This window comes from Mercurialis annua, linkage group LG3 (assembly GCF_937616625.2).
Source record: "Mercurialis annua linkage group LG3, ddMerAnnu1.2, whole genome shotgun sequence".
NCBI lineage: Eukaryota > Viridiplantae > Streptophyta > Magnoliopsida > Malpighiales > Euphorbiaceae > Mercurialis > Mercurialis annua.
This window is the reverse complement of record NC_065572.1, coordinates 61,411,429-61,431,305: the sequence shown is the minus strand read 5'-3', so window position 1 is coordinate 61,431,305 and position 19,877 is coordinate 61,411,429.

The window sequence follows — 19,877 nt, the reverse complement described above, 5'->3', positions numbered from 1 at the left end:
CGACCACCCACGACCCAGACCTAGGGGTCCCACAGAGCATCAAGCACCAAGAGGCGAAGATCATCGTGACACTAATTTGCCGAGAGACGAAGGTCGGCATGATCGCCCTTTTCCGAGAGACGAAGGTCGGAATGATCCTCCTCCTCCTCGAAAGGAGGGGGTGCAAGACGAGAATCTACCACCGGGGACACAGCGCGGAGACGCTGGTTTGGGGAGGGGAGACCCAGACCCGGAGGCAGATCCTCTGCGGACCGCGAGAGCAGGAGCTCCACCGGTCAGGAGAAACGGGGCAGAAAGTGTTCATAGCTCGGGTGCAGCGTCACAGCATCAGAAAACTTTGCATGACGAGGTTACTCGTCTGGTCCAGGCCGAGCTGGATAGGCATAAAGGGCACAAGGCAGAGTCTCGACCTTTTACTACCTGTGGCATTGCTAGCCCTTTGTCAAAGGCTATATGGGATGACCCATTTCCAGATAAGTTTAAATATCCGCCCATTGACAGATATAACGGTAAATCCGACCCGATGACTCATTTAAGTTGCTTTCAGGTTGCCATGGGAGTTCAAAGTGTCTCGGACGCCACAGTGTGCAAAGTGTTCCCCTCAACGTTGAGTGATGCAGCGCAAAAGTGGTACCAGAACCTCAAGGAGGGCTCTATTTCTAGTTTCAGGGAGCTCGCTATGGCTTTCAAAACTCATTTTGCCCCGAGCATCGAACAAAAGAAAAGATCCAGTGATTTGAAGAAATGCTTTCAAAAGCAGGGAGAAAGTTTAAAAGCTTACATTGCTCGGTTCAATGCCGAGGCGATCATGATAGAAGATTTGAACGATGATACCGCCATCGATGCTATGAAAGATAACACCAGCATGCAAGTCTTCCGAGACAGCCTGATCACCAACCCGGTTGACACTTACACCGAGTTGATGGACAGGGCTTGGAATTATATCAATCTCGACGAGGAAAGGCAGAGGAAGTCTTACGGGACGGCTAGCCCGGTTCCCAGTAAACCGCCGAGTACTCAGGGATCTAACCGTAGCCAAGATCGGTACCGGCCTTTGAACGAAACTTCGGGGTACAGGAGTAACAAGCCGTTCAATGCTCAAACCAGTCCGCCAAGTACGGGGCCTGGTACTAAGCCAAGTTTCAGCATTGGAGGAGGAACGGAAGGATATGTGGATCGAGCAGGAGTGCCGAGACAGTATGTACCACTCAATACTCCGAGGGAACAAATTCTATCCTGGATCAAGCATAACAACGAAGAGATTCGTTATCCACCGAGGCTAGTGAAAGATGGAGACCGATCCAAGTTCTGTGATTTTCATGATGGTTATGGCCACGAAACGGAGGAATGTGGACGTTTGCGAAGCGAGATAGACAAGTTAGTCTGCCAGGGGCGATTACAACATTTTGTTGTGGCCAAGGAGGGCCAAGACCGAGGAAATACGAGGGTCAACTCGGTCAGGTCGGAGCCAGGGGGGAGCAGGGAAGCCCAATCCCCATCAAAGAAAACACAAGTCACGGGGGTAATTAACACAATCTCGGGAGGAACTTCGGAATCTGAGTACAGTCGAAAACGCAGAAAGAAAAAACAAAAGATGGTCATGTCGGTATCTACTGGGTCGCCATGGCCTAACATTGTTTTCGGGCCAGAGGATGCGAAAGGAGTAGACTTTCCTCATGAAGACGCTTTGATTGTATCAGCCATCATTGGATCGAAATGGGTAAAACGGTTGCTGGTGGACGATGGCAGCTCGGTTAACTTGTTGACTCTGTCAGTCTTTTTGACAATGGGAGGATCCAAAACTGATCTTAAACCTGTGAACATTCCCCTCCTGGGGCTGGGGGGAGCTCCGGTCACCCCAGAGGGCATGGTCGAGCTAGACTTGGAGCTCGGCATCGAAACACCTCAGGAGGACGGAACAGAGGGAATCCTAGCGGAACCAACACGGAAGTGTCACGACCCGAATTCCACCCTAATCCAAGTCACGACCGGCGCTAGGGAATAGGAATGGTTGTTCCGAAACCCGTAGCAAGCCTAGAACCTCTAGAAATTTTTCGCAAATACTATTACTGGATCGTACCTCGCGTACGATCCGTTTTCAGAAAATACCGTTATTCTTTTCTCGTTTTACGCAAACACATTTCTGAAAATATACATATAAGCGAAATCTAGGTTTCAGAAGTACTGGTTAGATAACCTCGTTATCTCAACCCTCGCTTCCTTCCGAAAACCTGGCGTATAGGCATTGGAAAGCCAGGGACTTGTCTTTCGCTTGCCTCAACACACAGGCATCCCCGTTCCCAACCATACGCCACTGTTAATATGTTTAATAAAATAAGCGGACACCTTGCGTCTCGCAACGGTGGTATTAAACATATTAAAATACACAGCGGACCGGTTACACATAGCCGGAATATATAAAGCATATTGTTTTTGACCCTCATAAAAACACACGAGGCCGACTCGGTAACTAGATACAATATGCCACTAAACAGCCACCCAAAAGGTATACACATGCACTAGATCCTATCAGAGTATCTAAACAAAGGACTAGTGGCACGGCTGCTGGCACATCACACTTATACTATTGCAGCATACTAAGAGTACAAAATCCTATGTACATTACCAAAGAAGAGCTTTCCTGAAGTAGGGATGTGGAAGCTCGACTGACCTCAAAGTTTGTTTCCTGAAAATAGGATAACAACAACGGGGTCAGAAATATAAATATTTCTGAGTGAGTAAACAGTTTACAGATAAATACCAAAATCGCATTATATATATAAAACAGTTATATATAAAATATGACCAATTACGTTGATCCATATGAAACCCTAGTTCACAAATGTCCTAACAGACACACTCATCTTACGAGCTTATGGACAACAGAATAAAGACCGTGAACTGAATCACTGCCGTCCAATTCTGTATCTCTGGTACCTGGACCGTAATCAGAAACTGCCTTCGCGGCTTATTCCGCGACCGTAACTGTATTACTGCCGTCTCAGGGTTTACCCGTGAAGTCAGGGCATCTACTTTCCCAATGACTTACACGACATGCATACCTCTATACCTCGACAGAAGTACATCTAAAAATCGGTGTTGGTGATCACGCAACCCTATTGCCGCCCAATAGGTAGCTCGTTCCAATGGACCTCTCTTGGCTAGTTTATACTATTGCGATTATGGATTTAAAACTGTTGAATACTGATATTCAAAAGTAAACACGTAAACTCACAGTACTGCTAAGTTACTACTTAGCACCGTCGTAGGTGTGACAGACTCCCCTGAGTCCTGGTCTGACTGCTGGATAGCTAGTCGGATCAAACATACAAAACACACAAGACAATACATCAATATTTGTTCTGCTATAAACATCTAGGTCCTGAAACCTAGGTCCAGACAAATCATATAAACATATAACACATAACACTTATGGTCTTTTTATTTTTAAAAATCATATAGATCGTTTTCACCTCGAGAAAACGTTTTGACTTCTCTCTAGAAGTCGTTCTAGGTATAGCAATACCTAATTAAAATCATTTACTAGTATCGACTTGATTGCTAATACAATTCACAGTCGTATACTAATTGTTTAGCAACATCATTTGCTAAATCTATTAAACCGGTTAAACATCGACTTTAACTCTTTTAAAGTCCTTTTTAAATGTTTAACTTTACTTTTAAAATCTCTTTTTTAAAAGTCTTTGACTTATGTTTAAAAATATTTATTTAAAATATTTTAGTTTCGGTCAGACAACACATCGAGTTATTAGGCGAAAACATTTTAAAATCGCCCCTCGAAAGTCCGCCGAAAAAGTCCGGAAAAGTCCCTATGCACACGTCCCGCTAAGTCACTGTGCGTCCGCACGTGACTGGCTGTGCGTTCGCGCAGCTGACTAGCTGTGCGTTCGCACAGCCACTGCTGTGCGTTCGCACAGCTGACTAGCTGTGCGTTCGCACAGCAGGCCAGCCCCGGGGAAATCGATCCCCGGGCCATTCCGACGTGCTTTTAACCTCGTTTTTCCGCTCCTAACACGTATACAAAATCCAATCTATCCAAATTCACATTCGAAACGTAAAAATAATAGGTATACGTTCGATTCGATACGGTAACCGTTTATAAACGAATATATTTTCGAAATATATCGAAATATATTAAATTAAACGTTTAATACGGGATTAATACCTCGATTACTCGAGTAATCGTCGAAGAAACGGAGTTAGAATCGAGAAACGGACGAATCGGAATCGAAACCTAAGTTTCGCGCGTTATCTGGAGAGGAAGCAGCTTCATTCTCTCTGTGAGAATGAAGGAAATGAACCAAATGTTCATTTCAATTTATATGGCAACATATATATAGAAGATTTGGCAAATATACCACTTTAACTCAAATTCTTAAATAGTCGTCCGTATCTTAAACGGAAACGATTTCCGAATTCTGTCAAATTTTATCCAAAACTCTAATAAAATATAACAAGAATAAAAATATAATTTTTATTCTTATCCGATTTATATTTTATTCTTAATAAATCTCTGAATATTTATTAGGTCCAAATCAGTCCCACTTGATTAAACTTTCTACGTCCAAATTCTATGAAACTTTGACGATAGCTTCGTCAAATTATTTCGCGAATATTGACACTAAAATTATTCGCTCGGGACTTATAATTTATTTTATTTTAATTTGGACTAACGAATAATACTTAATTAGTTTATAATTAAAAACTAATTGAAGTAAAAGTTTAGGGATTAAAGTTGCCCTTTTTCCTTACCTTGGCCTCCACTCTCACGCTCACTCTCTTCTTATCATCTTATATTTTTTTTTATTTTTTTTATTAATATATATAATATATTTTTATATATATATCTTAACTTATATTCGTTAATAACACGTCGAGACTTCCGAGTTTCGACATTTTAAATTTCGGGGTTTTATCCGAAATATTAAACTCTCCAATTAGAGTGGTATATTGATATATTAATTATCAATATATTTTTATCTTACGACTCCAATCGTATTTCTTATTCGATTAGTCCTGTTCATATTCTTTTATTAAAATTTAAATCACCGATTTAAATTTTAAACTTCTATTATTACGATATATTTTTAGGGATACTTATAAATTAAATTTACGCTTAAATTTAATTTACATATTCCCGGCTAATAAAATCCTTACACGTGGCTTATAAGAATACGGGGTATTACATTCTCTCCCCCTTATATAAATTCGTCCTCGAATTTACATACACTTTTTCTTTTACTTATACAGCCAATAATACTTTTTCTATTTCTTGTTCTATGCTTTCTACAGCATAAACATTACTGTTGTTGTCTATAGCACAACTGCTGTCGTCTATGACCAATTGATGTCATTTATGGCACAATTGCACATCATAAAAATTACTGCCGTCTATGGCATAGTTGCACAGTTATGCATTATTGTCAACTTACTACCTTTCTTCTATCAACTTCTCTATCTATACTTCTTTTGTCCTTATAGACCGTATACTTTCCGTTATTAGTATACGAATAGTGGGTATCTAAACCTTGCAGTTCTTCTCTAACTGCTGCTCATATCTCCCAATCGCTTTACATCTCATCTCACTGTACTTTCACTTATAGGTTCCTAACCTATAACCTTGACTTCTGTTATCAGAAATCTTTATACTTATTAACTTCGGGCTACGCCCTTATGTTACTTCTCTTCGAGCCTACTTCGGCTATCCGGATCGCTTATCCCGAAGCGTCCGTTTACCAATTAAATTTGGTGCTTCTATAGTCGGTAACGTTTTCTACAACTTCCGTTTAGACTTCGAGTTAAGATTCTTTCTCGAAGGTATCGGAATTTGATCTCAAAGTTGGCTCTTTGAGCTAATTTTAAAAGACTGCGAAACTGCCGTCATGGCTGTTATTGAAGCCAATGAACCAAGCATTTAAACCAGTCTTTTCCAAATATTATTTCATATTCATATAATTTGACATTCAATCTACAACTTTCGTGAAGAGTCGAACTTAATCCGACCTCTTTTCGGTTTCCGAAATCATCCTTGAAGTTGGCTACTAGCCAAACTTGTATTCTTATTACATCTTATTACTTTTTCTTTTTGTTGTACTTCTTTACAGACAGTACAAACTTTGAACTCATTTCCGGGATATCAGCTTATTACTAAGTCTTATGATATCACCTTTGAATTCACTTTCTCTTTACTCTTTTGAACTTTCTAGTTCATTATTTATTATTGATTGTACATTTTACTGTACCTTTTTATCATTAAGATTTTTAATCTTATTAGAAATTTTTCATATCTTTTACTCGTTTTAGGGTAATGTTGGTTAAGTATTTTCAATCTCTAACCTTACCCTCTTCCTCTGTCTGAACTTCTTGTTTCATAAACAGACTACTCTTCCTTAACATCCTTTACACTCTCTTATGATTCTATATCTTGTATAGAATGTCTTTTATCTTCTCATGATTCTATATCTTGTATAGAATGTCTTTTATCTTCTCATGATTCTATATCTTGTATAGAATGTCTTTTATCTTCTCATGATTCTATATCTTGTATAGAATGTCTACTAATTCCTTATCAATCTATAGTAACTTCCTGTTACAGATTGAATTACTGGTTTCCTCTCATTAATGATGTGGTCGTACAGGTGTAAGGGTAGGTTATAACTTAATTATCTCACCGTGAAACACCTTCTCACTTACTCCACAATCACGCAAAACTATACTCCCGTTACAAGCTTTCGCTATTTTCAAGGATAATTATAATCCTTAACCTATTTCCTATATACATATTCTCCTTGTTCACAGCTAACAGTTATCATAACTGTACTATAGCTGCTACTATCGTATTTAATTAACTGACTATCAACTCTAGCTCCGTTTTCAAAACGTTTCACTTTGAAAACAAAATGTTCATTAAACATTTTTTTTTCACTTTTAGTCGGCCATACTTTACGTATTTTTGGCCCGACATTCAAAATACATGTACATTCCATTACCAGCCAGTCTAGACCTCACAGTCATAAGGCTCGGTTCTTGGAATTTCCATCTTTTGAAATTGCTGTCTTAACACAGTTTTCAAACTCACTACATAAATATATGGAGCTCATGTTGATAATTCCAAGTTAATTAAAGTTTACACTTCTTATCGTTGTTACTTGCACCTTTGGCTCACTGCCAAAATTCACGCAAGTTATTCAACCATGTCCTCGTCTTTGAGCATCGTTTGCCTCTCCGTTCGACGATCTCAACGGTTAAAACTTAGATAACCGTCTTGGGATTATCATACCCCAATATCAAATCGATCTAACGATTCGATCGCAAGTTATTAGGATTTTGCTACACCCTGGTAGTTTACAGACAACATCTAAAACTTACTCCTCAAATCACAATCTCCATCTTCATTACACCTTGATAACATTTTTATCTAATGTTGGTTCAAGGTTTGATATACTGTTTTGAGTATATTGTTTATTCGTTTTATGATTTATTAATCATTTTTCATTAATGAATATCTGTTAACACGACTTGACAACTACATCAGTCGTTAACATATTCATTGATCCTCTTTACTCATATCAGAACTAGTAGTGTACCTACTTGGTTCTGAGAATACTCATACTTCCTTTATCATCTTTCTTTTAGATGTTTCATTGTTATTTATCATTTAAGTGCTGAGGTTTACTACTCTCAGACTTATGAATTTTTTAGTTTTATCTAACCACTCGTATGGATTCAAGAGATATGTCCATTACTGACATCTGCTCTGTCTGTAGGACTGATCCCCAAATCCGTTTAATTAAACACGTACGTATGACTTTGTTCACATATAGTTACTTGAAGTCAAACAAACCGAGTCGTGTTCAATTAGATCCTACTCTCTCTTATCTTAATCGCGACAATTTCTATCGTCTACTCTCGAACTTTTACTTACCATAAAAGTCCATCACTAGACTTGTATCAGTCTATTCCTGAGTCAGAATATAGATTCTCACTCTCTCTACTCTTCCCGTACTTTCATTAATCTCTAATGTCTCGGTATGAAACACTAGAATTTAGGTCTTTATTATTTATTCTTATAATACAACCGTTATTCTTTATCCCTTTTTCCCATCTACCTTGTCACTATCACAGAGTTTTCGTTTGAGAAAATACAGTTTTGTCTCGCGTACACTGACGCTTAACAAATACAAATCAATTTATCAGACAAATACAATTGATCTCGTCTGAGATAATTATTATTCGTCCTGCTTGCGCAAGCCTTTTAAATCCCTCTTTTCAAACAAATTGTGAATTCTCAAATTCACGGTACAAAACATTTTTCATACAATTGTGCTTCAGGGTGATGACATCTCTCATCCCCAAGGAGTTGCTATTTCAATTCACTTTTTATTGATATACTGATATATCAATATATATGATGCATGCCCTAATCAAAATCATTTTATGTATATATATGATATATATAAAATTCAGGTATGCTTCTTCTATAGTGATTTTTGCAACATGCACCTTTAATGCATCTAAGCACAATTATATGTTCAACTGTAAAACAAAACTTTAATAAGTTTCTTTCAAACTACTTCTCTGTGCCATTTCAAGGTTTCCTAATCCTCACATTAGGCTTTATTGTTCTTTATTTAACATTCATCTTTTATGTTATTATTCATCGTCAGGCTGCTTATGAACAATTATTATTCATTCATATGTGTGTTCTTGTTTAAGGATATTCATTATCTGTACTTTATGCTTTCTTAGTTTTAGTATCTCATACTAAAACACATAAATGTACTTACTTAAACGTAAGACACATATCTAAATGATACCTGAGGATGATTGTTGAGGCGGTAATGCCTCTCGAATCATCAGACCTTTTCCCCGTTCGCATCGGCGTATAACTATCCCTTTCTGGATATTTCTCAGATGGTTCACCTCTGCTAAGTACTTCTCTAGCCTAAACCCTATATAGGATGATACAACAGTAGATTCAGACACTGAATCAATACTGTCATCAATAACATCTATGTTTCCCATTAATCTTTCCAGATCCTCTAATTCAATAGCATCATCGTCTGTATCCATCTTATCAACTGAAGCAAAATCTTCAGCCTCTAATGGATTATCAGGCACGACATGCGGCTGAGCTCGACTAGGCCCAGACATGCTGAAACACATGTGGCCATAACGCAAGTAGCCGATATAACAGTTATAGAAAAATACATTTTCATATAACAGATGACACCTTATAAACACATATAAAATAAAACACATAGCAATCACACATATAGTTCAGAGAAAATCTAACTATTTTCTCGAACAAACGATTCTTCTGGAATCTTCGCCTCGTTCTGTATTCGAACAGAATCCAATTTCTTGAATACTGGTCAATTGATCTGACCATTGCGTACTACTCTAACAGAGCGTCTCGAACACAGGAACATCTCACATGTTCCCTTGTTAGCGTCGTGTTTCAAACACAAGAACATTTCATATGTTCTTGAACAAACATCAACATATACTACACAAGTATACAGGCTGCTACTTATAGCTGAATGTTTTCAACAACTGAAAACTGATTCAAGACATGACTCGAATCCTATGCTGCTGCAATAGTCTACTATAAAATCTTCCAACTCTTAACATAATTTACTTAACAGTATCAGCAACAGTACTTCGGATGGTCGAGTACTTAAAACATTGCTCTGATACCACCTTTGTCACGACCCGAATTCCACCCTAATCCAAGTCACGACCGGCGCTAGGGAATAAGAATGGTTGTTCCGAAACCCGTAGCAAGCCTAGAACCTCTAGAAATTTTTCGCAAATACTATTACTGGATCGTACCTCGCGTACGATCCGTTTTCAGAAAATACCGTTATTCTTTTCTCGTTTTACGCAAACACATTTCTGAAAATATACATATAAGCGAAATCTAGGTTTCAGAAGTACTGGTTAGATAACCTCGTTATCTCAACCCTCGCTTCCTTCCGAAAACCTGGCGTATAGGCATTGGAAAGCCAGGGACTTATCTTTCGCTTGCCTCAACACACAGGCATCCCCGTTCCCAACCATACGCCACTGTTAATATGTTTAATAAAATAAGCGGACACCTTGCGTCTCGCAACGGTGGTATTAAACATATTAAAATACACAGCGGACCGGTTACACATAGCCGGAATATATAAAGCATATTGTTTTTGACCCTCATAAAAACACACGAGGCCGACTCGGTAACTAGATACAATATGCCACTAAACAGCCACCCAAAAGGTATACACATGCACTAGATCCTATCAGAGTATCTAAACAAAGGACTAGTGGCACGGCTGCTGGCACATCACACTTATACTATTGCAGCATACTAAGAGTACAAAATCCTATGTACATTACCAAAGAAGAGCTTTCCTGAAGTAGGGATGTGGAAGCTCGACTGACCTCAAAGTTTGTTTCCTGAAAATAGGATAACAACAACGGGGTCAGAAATATAAATATTTCTGAGTGAGTAAACAGTTTACAGATAAATACCAAAATCGCATTATATATATAAAACAGTTATATATAAAATATGACCAATTACGTTGATCCATATGAAACCCTAGTTCACAAATGTCCTAACAGACACACTCATCTTACGAGCTTATGGACAACAGAATAAAGACCGTGAACTGAATCACTGCCGTCCAATTCTGTATCTCTGGTACCTGGACCGTAATCAGAAACTGCCTTCGCGGCTTATTCCGCGACCGTAACTGTATTACTGCCGTCTCAGGGTTTACCCGTGAAGTCAGGGCATCTACTTTCCCAATGACTTACACGACATGCATACCTCTATACCTCGACAGAAGTACATCTAAAAATCGGTGTTGGTGATCACGCAACCCTATTGCCGCCCAATAGGTAGCTCGTTCCAATGGACCTCTCTTGGCTAGTTTATACTATTGCGATTATGGATTTAAAACAGTTGAATACTGATATTCAAAAGTAAACACGTAAACTCACAGTACTGCTAAGTTACTACTTAGCACCGTCGTAGGTGTGACAGACTCCCCTGAGTCCTGGTCTGACTGCTGGATAGCTAGTCGGATCAAACATACAAAACACACAAGACAATACATCAATATTTGTTCTGCTATAAACATCTAGGTCCTGAAACCTAGGTCCAGACAAATCATATAAACATATAACACATAACACTTATGGTCTTTTTATTTTTAAAAATCATATAGATCGTTTTCACCTCGAGAAAACGTTTTGACTTCTCTCTAGAAGTCGTTCTAGGTATAGCAATACCTAATTAAAATCATTTACTAGTATCGACTTGATTGCTAATACAATTCACAGTCGTATACTAATTGTTTAGCAACATCATTTGCTAAATCTATTAAACCGGTTAAACATCGACTTTAACTCTTTTAAAGTCCTTTTTAAATGTTTAACTTTACTTTTAAAATCTCTTTTTTAAAAGTCTTTGACTTATGTTTAAAAATATTTATTTAAAATATTTTAGTTTCGGTCAGACAACACATCGAGTTATTAGGCGAAAACATTTTAAAATCGCCCCTCGAAAGTCCGCCGAAAAAGTCCGGAAAAGTCCCTATGCACACGTCCCGCTAAGTCACTGTGCGTCCGCACGTGACTGGCTGTGCGTTCGCACAGCCAGCTGTGCGTTCGCGCAGCTGACTAGCTGTGCGTTCGGACAGCCACTGCTGTGCGTTCGCACAGCTGACTAGCTGTGCGTTCGCACAGCAGGCCAGCCCCGGGGAAATCGATCCCCGGGTCATTCCGATGTGCTTTTAACCTCGTTTTTCCGCTCCTAACACGTATACAAAATCCAATCTATCCAAATTCACATTCGAAACGTAAAAATAATAGGTATACGTTCGATTCGATACGGTAACCGTTTATAAACGAATATATTTTCGAAATATATTAAATTAAACGTTTAATACGGGATTAATACCTCGATTACTCGAGTAATCGTCGAAGAAACGGAGTTAGAATCGAGAAACGGACGAATCGAAATCGAAACCTAAGTTTCGCGCGTTATCTGGAGAGGAAGCAGCTTCATTCTCTCTGTGAGAATGAAGGAAATGAACCAAATGTTCATTTCAATTTATATGGCAACATATATATATATATAGAAGATTTGGCAAATATACCACTTTAACTCAAATTCTTAAATAGTCGTCCGTATCTTAAACGGAAACGATTTCCGAATTCTGTCAAATTTTATCCAAAACTCTAATAAAATATAACAAGAATAAAAATATAGTTTTTATTCTTATCCGATTTATATTTTATTCTTAATAAATCTCTGAATATTTATTAGGTCCAAATCAGTCCCACTTGATTAAACTTTCTACGTCCAAATTCTATGAAACTTTGACGATAGCTTCGTCAAATTATTTCGCGAATATTGACACTAAAATTATTCGCTCGGGACTTATAATTTATTTTATTTTAATTTGGACTAACGAATAATACTTAATTAGTTTATAATTAAAAACTAATTGAAGTAAAAGTTTAGGGATTAAAGTTGCCCTTTTTCCTTACCTTGCCCTCCACTCTCACGCTCACTCTCTTCTTATCATCTTATATTTTTTTTTATTTTTTTTATTCATATATATAATATATTTTTATATATATATCTTAACTTATATTCGTTAATAACACGTCGAGACTTCCGAGTTTCGACATTTTAAATTTCGGGGTTTTATCCGAAATATTAAACTCTCCAATTAGAGTGGTATATTGATATATTAATTATCAATATATTTTTATCTTACGACTCCAATCGTATTTCTTATTCGATTAGTCCCGTTCATATTCTTTTATTAAAATTTAAATCACCGATTTAAATTTTAAACTTCTATTATTACGATATATTTTTAGGGATACTTATAAATTAAATTTACGCTTAAATTTAATTTACATATTCCCGGCTAATAAAATCCTTACACGTGGCTTATAAGAATACGGGGTATTACAGGAAGGTACGTTCACTGTTCATGATAGTTGATATGCCTCTTGCATATAATGGTATTCTTGGTAGACCTATGTTGTATAGCACAGGTGCAGTGACTAGTATTCGTTACTTGATGATGAAAATCCCAGTGGAAAACGAGGTTATAACTATCAGGGGAAACCAAACCCTATCTAGGCAATGTTACATGGCCACTATGGGCAGCACGGTGGAAACGATGAACATCGATACACCGGAGCTGCTCCTCAGAGAAAAAGAAATTACCTAGGGTTTGTCCTTAAACCCTCTATTTATAGTTAGGGTTTAAGGACAAACCTGCCTTGCTGGCAGGCTGTGAGCCCAGTGGTCCCAGAATTCGGTTATGCTCATGTGGGAGAATATCCCTGCAGGTGGCGCGATTTGTTAGGTGTGTCAGAGGGAACATTCCTCACGTACCTGTCAGAAGATCTTCTGTGGTCCCAGGATCCGGTACACGAGTGAGCGCTTCTGGGCAGGACCTCGGAGCCCGGTCAAGCCTTGAAGCCCGGATAACTTGGGAGTCAAGTTATCACGGTTCTTGTATCTGAGAGTAGCTCAGATCTCGGACTAGATGGTCCAGTCTTTCGGGCTTAGGAGCTCGGAGCTCGACCTGGGTCTGAGTTGAGCCTAGTTCAGAGCCCGGATAGGATTCTTGGTCCTACCTTATCAGGCATGATTGTCTCGGATGATGTTTGAATTCCCATCGATCCGGTGACCCCCCAAGTCATGTGCTCTATGATTTCGAGAAGGTCGGACATTGTTACCAGGTCGGTGAAATGCTTGACTTAGTGATGTTCGTTCCTGGCGAGGTTGCTTCGCCCCTACTAGATGTGCTACGTGAGGAATGTTCCCTCTGACACACCTAACAAATCGCGCCACCTGCAGGGATATTCTCCCACGTGAGCATAACCGAATTCTGGGACCACTGGGCTCACAGCCTGCCAGCAAGGCAGGTTTGTCCTTAAACCCTAACTATAAATAGAGGGTTTAAGGACAAACCCTAGGTAATTTCTTTTTCTCTGCTCTCAGCACTCTTTTTTCTCTTCTTCTTCTTCCTTTACCTCAAATCTTACTTGAGCGTCGGAGTGAACGTCCGGTGACCCCCACCGGAGTTCTTTCTGACCTCTGTCTGCTTGTGGTGTGCAGGTCGTTACAGCTCGGATTAGGTTTGGTGATTCATCAGTAATCACTAAAATTTGGAGATCGTTTCTTATGACCTCTCCCGCAAGTGCCATTCCTGTTAGGAACGCTTCATATTCTACGATGTTGTTTGCTTCCTTGAAGTTTATGAAATCCCAAATACTGTCAATAAGGTTATTTAGAAATTAAAAATATCTTATTGTTTGGTCAAGTGTTTGAGAGATAGAGAAGGAACACAAGAAATTTAGAGTGGCTCGAATTACAAACCAATTCTACTCCACTATTCAATCAACGATTGAGATTTGCAATTAATCCACTAATGGGGGTGTTTTAAACTTAACACCTAACTAATTATAAAGTGTGTATTTCTAGATCTAAATACAAACTGACTAAGTGATTTTTCAAGGCTAATCAAAAACTCACAAACACTAAATGATAAATCAAAGTATTGATTATCCACAATAACAAAAAGCAATCAAATAATTGATCTACAATAAATGAAGAAGGAGTTTAATTGAATACTTGCAGTTGTTGTTGTTCTTTAGAGTGTCTAACCACAAAAATATGGTGGTTGTGGGGTATTTATAACCCCCAACGACTCTCCTCTAAGTCATCAAAGAAGATGACAAAAAGTGTGCTGAAAATCCCTCGGTCGCGCCCACGACATGAGCTGTCCTCTGAAAAACCAATGGTCATGTGCCACATGGTACCTCTTCATAGGGACATTCGAAAATAATCGTTGAGGGCTTCAATGGATCTCTTGGTCGCGAGTGTGAAGCCTCGGAGTCACACCCGCGACTCATGATCAGAATCCAAGGGTTTTCCAAATGTGTGGTCGCGCCTGTGAAGGGTTTCCTTTGCATCCGTGAAGCATTTGTCGCGCCTGCGACATACTGATGATAGCGGGCGCAAAAACCTACTAGAAATCTCTAAATTCCGATTTTTTAATTCTCGCTAAAAGGCTATGAATTGACCCATGATGGTTTTAATAGGTTGCTACACACTAATAAATAATATTAGAACCTTTAAATTGATTGTCAAAGTCAAAATTAGAGAGATCAAAAGGACTTGGTCCAACAGTTTAGTTTCACTTTGTATTGAATTTTGAATCTGTGAGGTCCCATTAAGATAATGCCTGGTCCGGCTCCCGCTTTATCCTTAGCCTCATCCACGAAGAGTACCTACCGAGTTTCTGGTTGCTTCTCTTCATTTGAATAACTATTGAATTTTGTAACGAAGTTGGAATAATGCTTTTGCTTTAAGTGCTTTCCTTGGTTCATATTGGATGCCATGTTCTACCAATTTTATGAACGTCCTAATAATTCCGATTCTTATAATGCTTGCCTGAGTGGTTGATTAGTGCGTATCACTATGGGGAGATCTTGGCAGTACACTTTCAACTTTTTTTGCTATTGATGTCAATGCTAATGCCACTTCTCCTACATTGGATATATGTTATCGACATCCTTCAAGGTGTGACTAACGTAGTATATAGATAGTCATTGGCTTGTTTCTGTTCTGACCAGTATATTGGTAACAGTGTCTTTGCAAACTAACATGTGCATGTATATAATTTCTCTTTCTGTTTGTTTGCTCAGCAACAAATGTTTTAACAAAAACTCTTTTCAATTGTTCAAATGCTTGCTCGCAGTATTTTCCCACTTGAATATTTTTGTTTTAACGTTCGGTAAAACTATAGATAACTAGTTGTGGAAAAGGAAATGAGTCTCCCCAAGGGTTATTCTTGTGTAATCATGTGTATCTCTCGCTGGTTTTTTTTGGGGGAGCCATGTAAAAAATTGCTTTGATTTTCTCTGAGTTTGCTTATATTCCCCTTTGACATATTGTGTATTTCAAGAATTTTCATACTTTTATATTGAAGGTGCATTTTTCCAAATTCAATTTTATTTTGAACTTGTTGAAGACTTCCATTATCAACCTGAGGTCTTTGGGATGGTCTTCTCTTCTCTTACTTTTCACGATTACATCGTCCAAATTACTTTCAACGCGCGGCTTATTTGTGTAACAAAATGTTCCTTCATCAGTTATGAAACTTGTCTTCACTTGGTCCTCTTTTTTAACGGTATTTGGTGGTATCCTTGCGCCATATCAATAAAGCTATAAAATTCATAGCATGCCATTGCATCCACAAGCTGATCGATATTTGCGGACATAAAGTAATCTTTAGGATAACCTATAAAGGTTTGTGAAGTCCACTTACATACGATAATTTTCTTTGGCTTTCTTCACCAACACCATGTTAGCTTGTTATTGTGTTTGACATCTTAGACGAACCCTACAACCTTTAACTTTGCTACTTCTTTATTGACTGCTTTTTGTTTGTCCTCGGCGAACCGCCTTTTTTCTGCTTGACCGGCTTTGTTGTCAACTCAATTTTTAGTTCATGGGAAGCTATCTTCAGGTTTATTCTTTCGATATTCGACGCTTTGCTCATAGGCGTTACCGTGTTCTTAATTGTTCCCATTTATCTCTGATTGTAGTGCTTCTGATGTGGTAGTTCTCACCTTTACCATTCCAACACTTTCCTATCTCCTACTAGCTCCATCTTGGGCTCGTCGCATGGTGGTTATGTATTTCTTCAATAGGTAGTAGCTCTATAATTGTTGTTGATTAACATGCATCTATTGCACGTGAGTCCCTTTATATTTTTACCTTTCTGGACAGGGTCAGGGACTTCATCATCAGGTACTTAATGCATGTAGGTGCTTATGACACGTAGAGTAAGGGTTGTCCAAATATGTTATTATACGGCAGCCTTATATTCACCATATTGTTTTGACCTCTTTGGCTCGTACTTCTTGGCCTCCAAATTATGTTTCCAATTCTATCATCCCTAGTGATTGTATGGTAGGGTTCGGTCTTAATCGCATCTTCATTATGTTTCCTCCAATTCTACCATCCCCAATGGTTGTATTGTAGGGTTCGATTCACTGTGCTGCCTTGATCTACCAGTAGTTTTTTTTTTTTTTGACTTTTCACTCCTTTTACCACGAGCGCATTATCGTAAAACATTTTGTGTGTTGAACTCTTCGCTTGGTCAAACATGTGGAAGGTTTTTAAGAGAGAGACTCTATTTTTTCCTAATGCTGTGATTTTCTTCTCTTTGTTGTTTCTTAGTTATTGTATCTTCTCCACCTAACAACATATACGCTATAATGGGTGTTTTTAGGCATTGTTGTTTATATGTTTTATTGATTTTCGGGAGTTTTAGCAGTGTTTCTTCAACCATCTTTCTGGTCCAATGAATAACAGTTTAGGAAGATTTACGTTTTTACAGAAGGCGCTAAATGATGGATCTGGGAGATGATTTGAAATCCGAGATGACTGTGGAGGTCCGTTAAGTGGCACTTAACTACCGGACCTACATAGATAAAAAGATGAACTTGGATTATTAGATGCCTAGTGCACTCTAATGTTTAAATTAGTAAGATTATATTGGATATTTGAATTGTCATAAATGCACAAGTCTAAAGAGAAAGAGTATTACTCCTTCTATAGGCAAATGTCATGAATTCTTCTTTTCTTAGTAAAGCGAAATTTTAGAGATATGTTCTAAATTTATAGTCTAAACGAAAATATTATTTTGTTCTGAATTTTTTCAAGGCTTTTATACTTTGTATAAACTCGGGCACGATCAATAACAATGAATTTGTATGAGCATGCTAAGATTATATATAATTAAGATGGAGACAAGAGACAAGAATTGAGATATGTTGGAGGAGAAAAAACACAGAGCAAACATGGGAGCACTAAAGAAAAGAAAAAAAAAGCCATGCAAATTGCAAAAATGCATGCATGTGTTTTCTTCTCTCTCACGCCTACTGTGGCACGCAGCAGCAGCACAGCCACTAGATGAAGCCATGGGACGAGGAGTGCTAATAACAGTCCCTCATTATCGAAATTAATGGCCGCACACACACCTTCCAATATTGGCTCTAGCGTCGGTGCAACCCACTCTCTTCTCTTGTGGTTGTGGACCACCCAACATCTATTATGTATATATATGCCAACACCATTAAACTCAAAATTATAAAGATTCATAAGAACATTTGATTATCCATTTAATCAATATATATTATATCTAGACAATAACTAAAAAGTACTTGTTGATAAAACAATATACTCCATATGTGTAGGTAATATTTTTCATTTTTAGCTTATTTTATAATAAATTAATTTATAATTAAAAACTAACTATAGATACATGTTTGTATTGTTTGGTCGCTTACTATAGTATGGTTTGAGCACGATCGATCTTTGATTTGTCAAGATTTTTTAGTGTTTGTTCGAATTTTAAATGTAAATTTTTCCATGAATTGAATTTATAGTCATATTATTAAAATATAGGCCCAATAGTGAAAAAAAGTCAAATTTTTACGGCTTGTTACAATTTGAACCAAATTTTTTAATTTTTGTATTAATAGATTTTTTTTATTATAATTGCCAAATTGGTTGCCAAACTTACAACAAAAAAAATCCAAGTTTGGCTATTATTGTAACAAAAAAATTACAATTTGACTATTATTACAAAAATTAAAAGTTTTGGGTTTAAATTGTGACAAATCGTAAAAATTTGATTTTTTTTTGCCATTAAATCTAAAACATATTTAAAATGGAACCATTTAAGATAGAAATTCTGAAAATGTAAACGATGGTCATGAATTCTTAACACTTAAATATCCGGACAATGCACTATTGAAATTTCATTTTTTGGATTATATATTTTTTGTTTTGTTTTAATTTTAACTAGATTAATTATGCAGTTTACTTTGTTATTTCAATTTTTTACAACAACCAATTCACAATGTACTATGATAATTCTATATATATATATATAGAAGGAGATAAAGAGCTTGTGAAAGACATTCTTATGCATTTGGATATCTATTTACTGTGTTAATCTATATTAATCAATAAAATATTTAAAATATTAAACAATTTTAAGTTAGTATACATTTATTATATAAATAAGAATTACACTATAAAAAATAGAGTATAGGAAATAGAAAATAGGGAATAGGGAAGAATGTTTTCGTGAGAAACAAAAGCGTGTTATAGGTAGAAGGGATCATCATAACAACACACCCATTTGAACTACAAAACCTTGTTGTTTCCCACTCCTTCTTTTCTTTTCTTTTTTTCTTTTTATTTAATCCCACTCGTTACACCTATACATCCACAACACACAACATTTTTTATTTTATTTTTTACAAATATAACTTAATTAATCCCTAAAATTTGGATTTATATAGCTCAAATCTTCTATCCAATGCAAACAAATTCTATACACTATTCTTTTAATGCAATTATGCAAAATATATTCAGAAATTTGTCTTATGTGAATTTTTAGAGTGTCTTTGACAATTTCAGAATTTTCATCTTTGAAATTAGGGTTGATTGCTTATTAAATCACGCACTTTATCATAATTTATAATTACAACACAAATTTTAAAATTTGACAATGTCAGCATTCAACTTTCATTTTTTAGCAAATTGGTACACTGATCTAAAAAACACTGACATGAACATTGTAATGTACCGACACGTGTCGTTGCATGATTGTCGGTATATCAGTTTACAAAAAGATAAAAGTTGATTACTGACATTGTTAAGTTTCAAAGTTCGTGTTCTAATTATAAATTAAGGTAAAGTTCATGATTTGATTTTCAATTAATCCTTAAAATTATTCTATTATATAAATTAT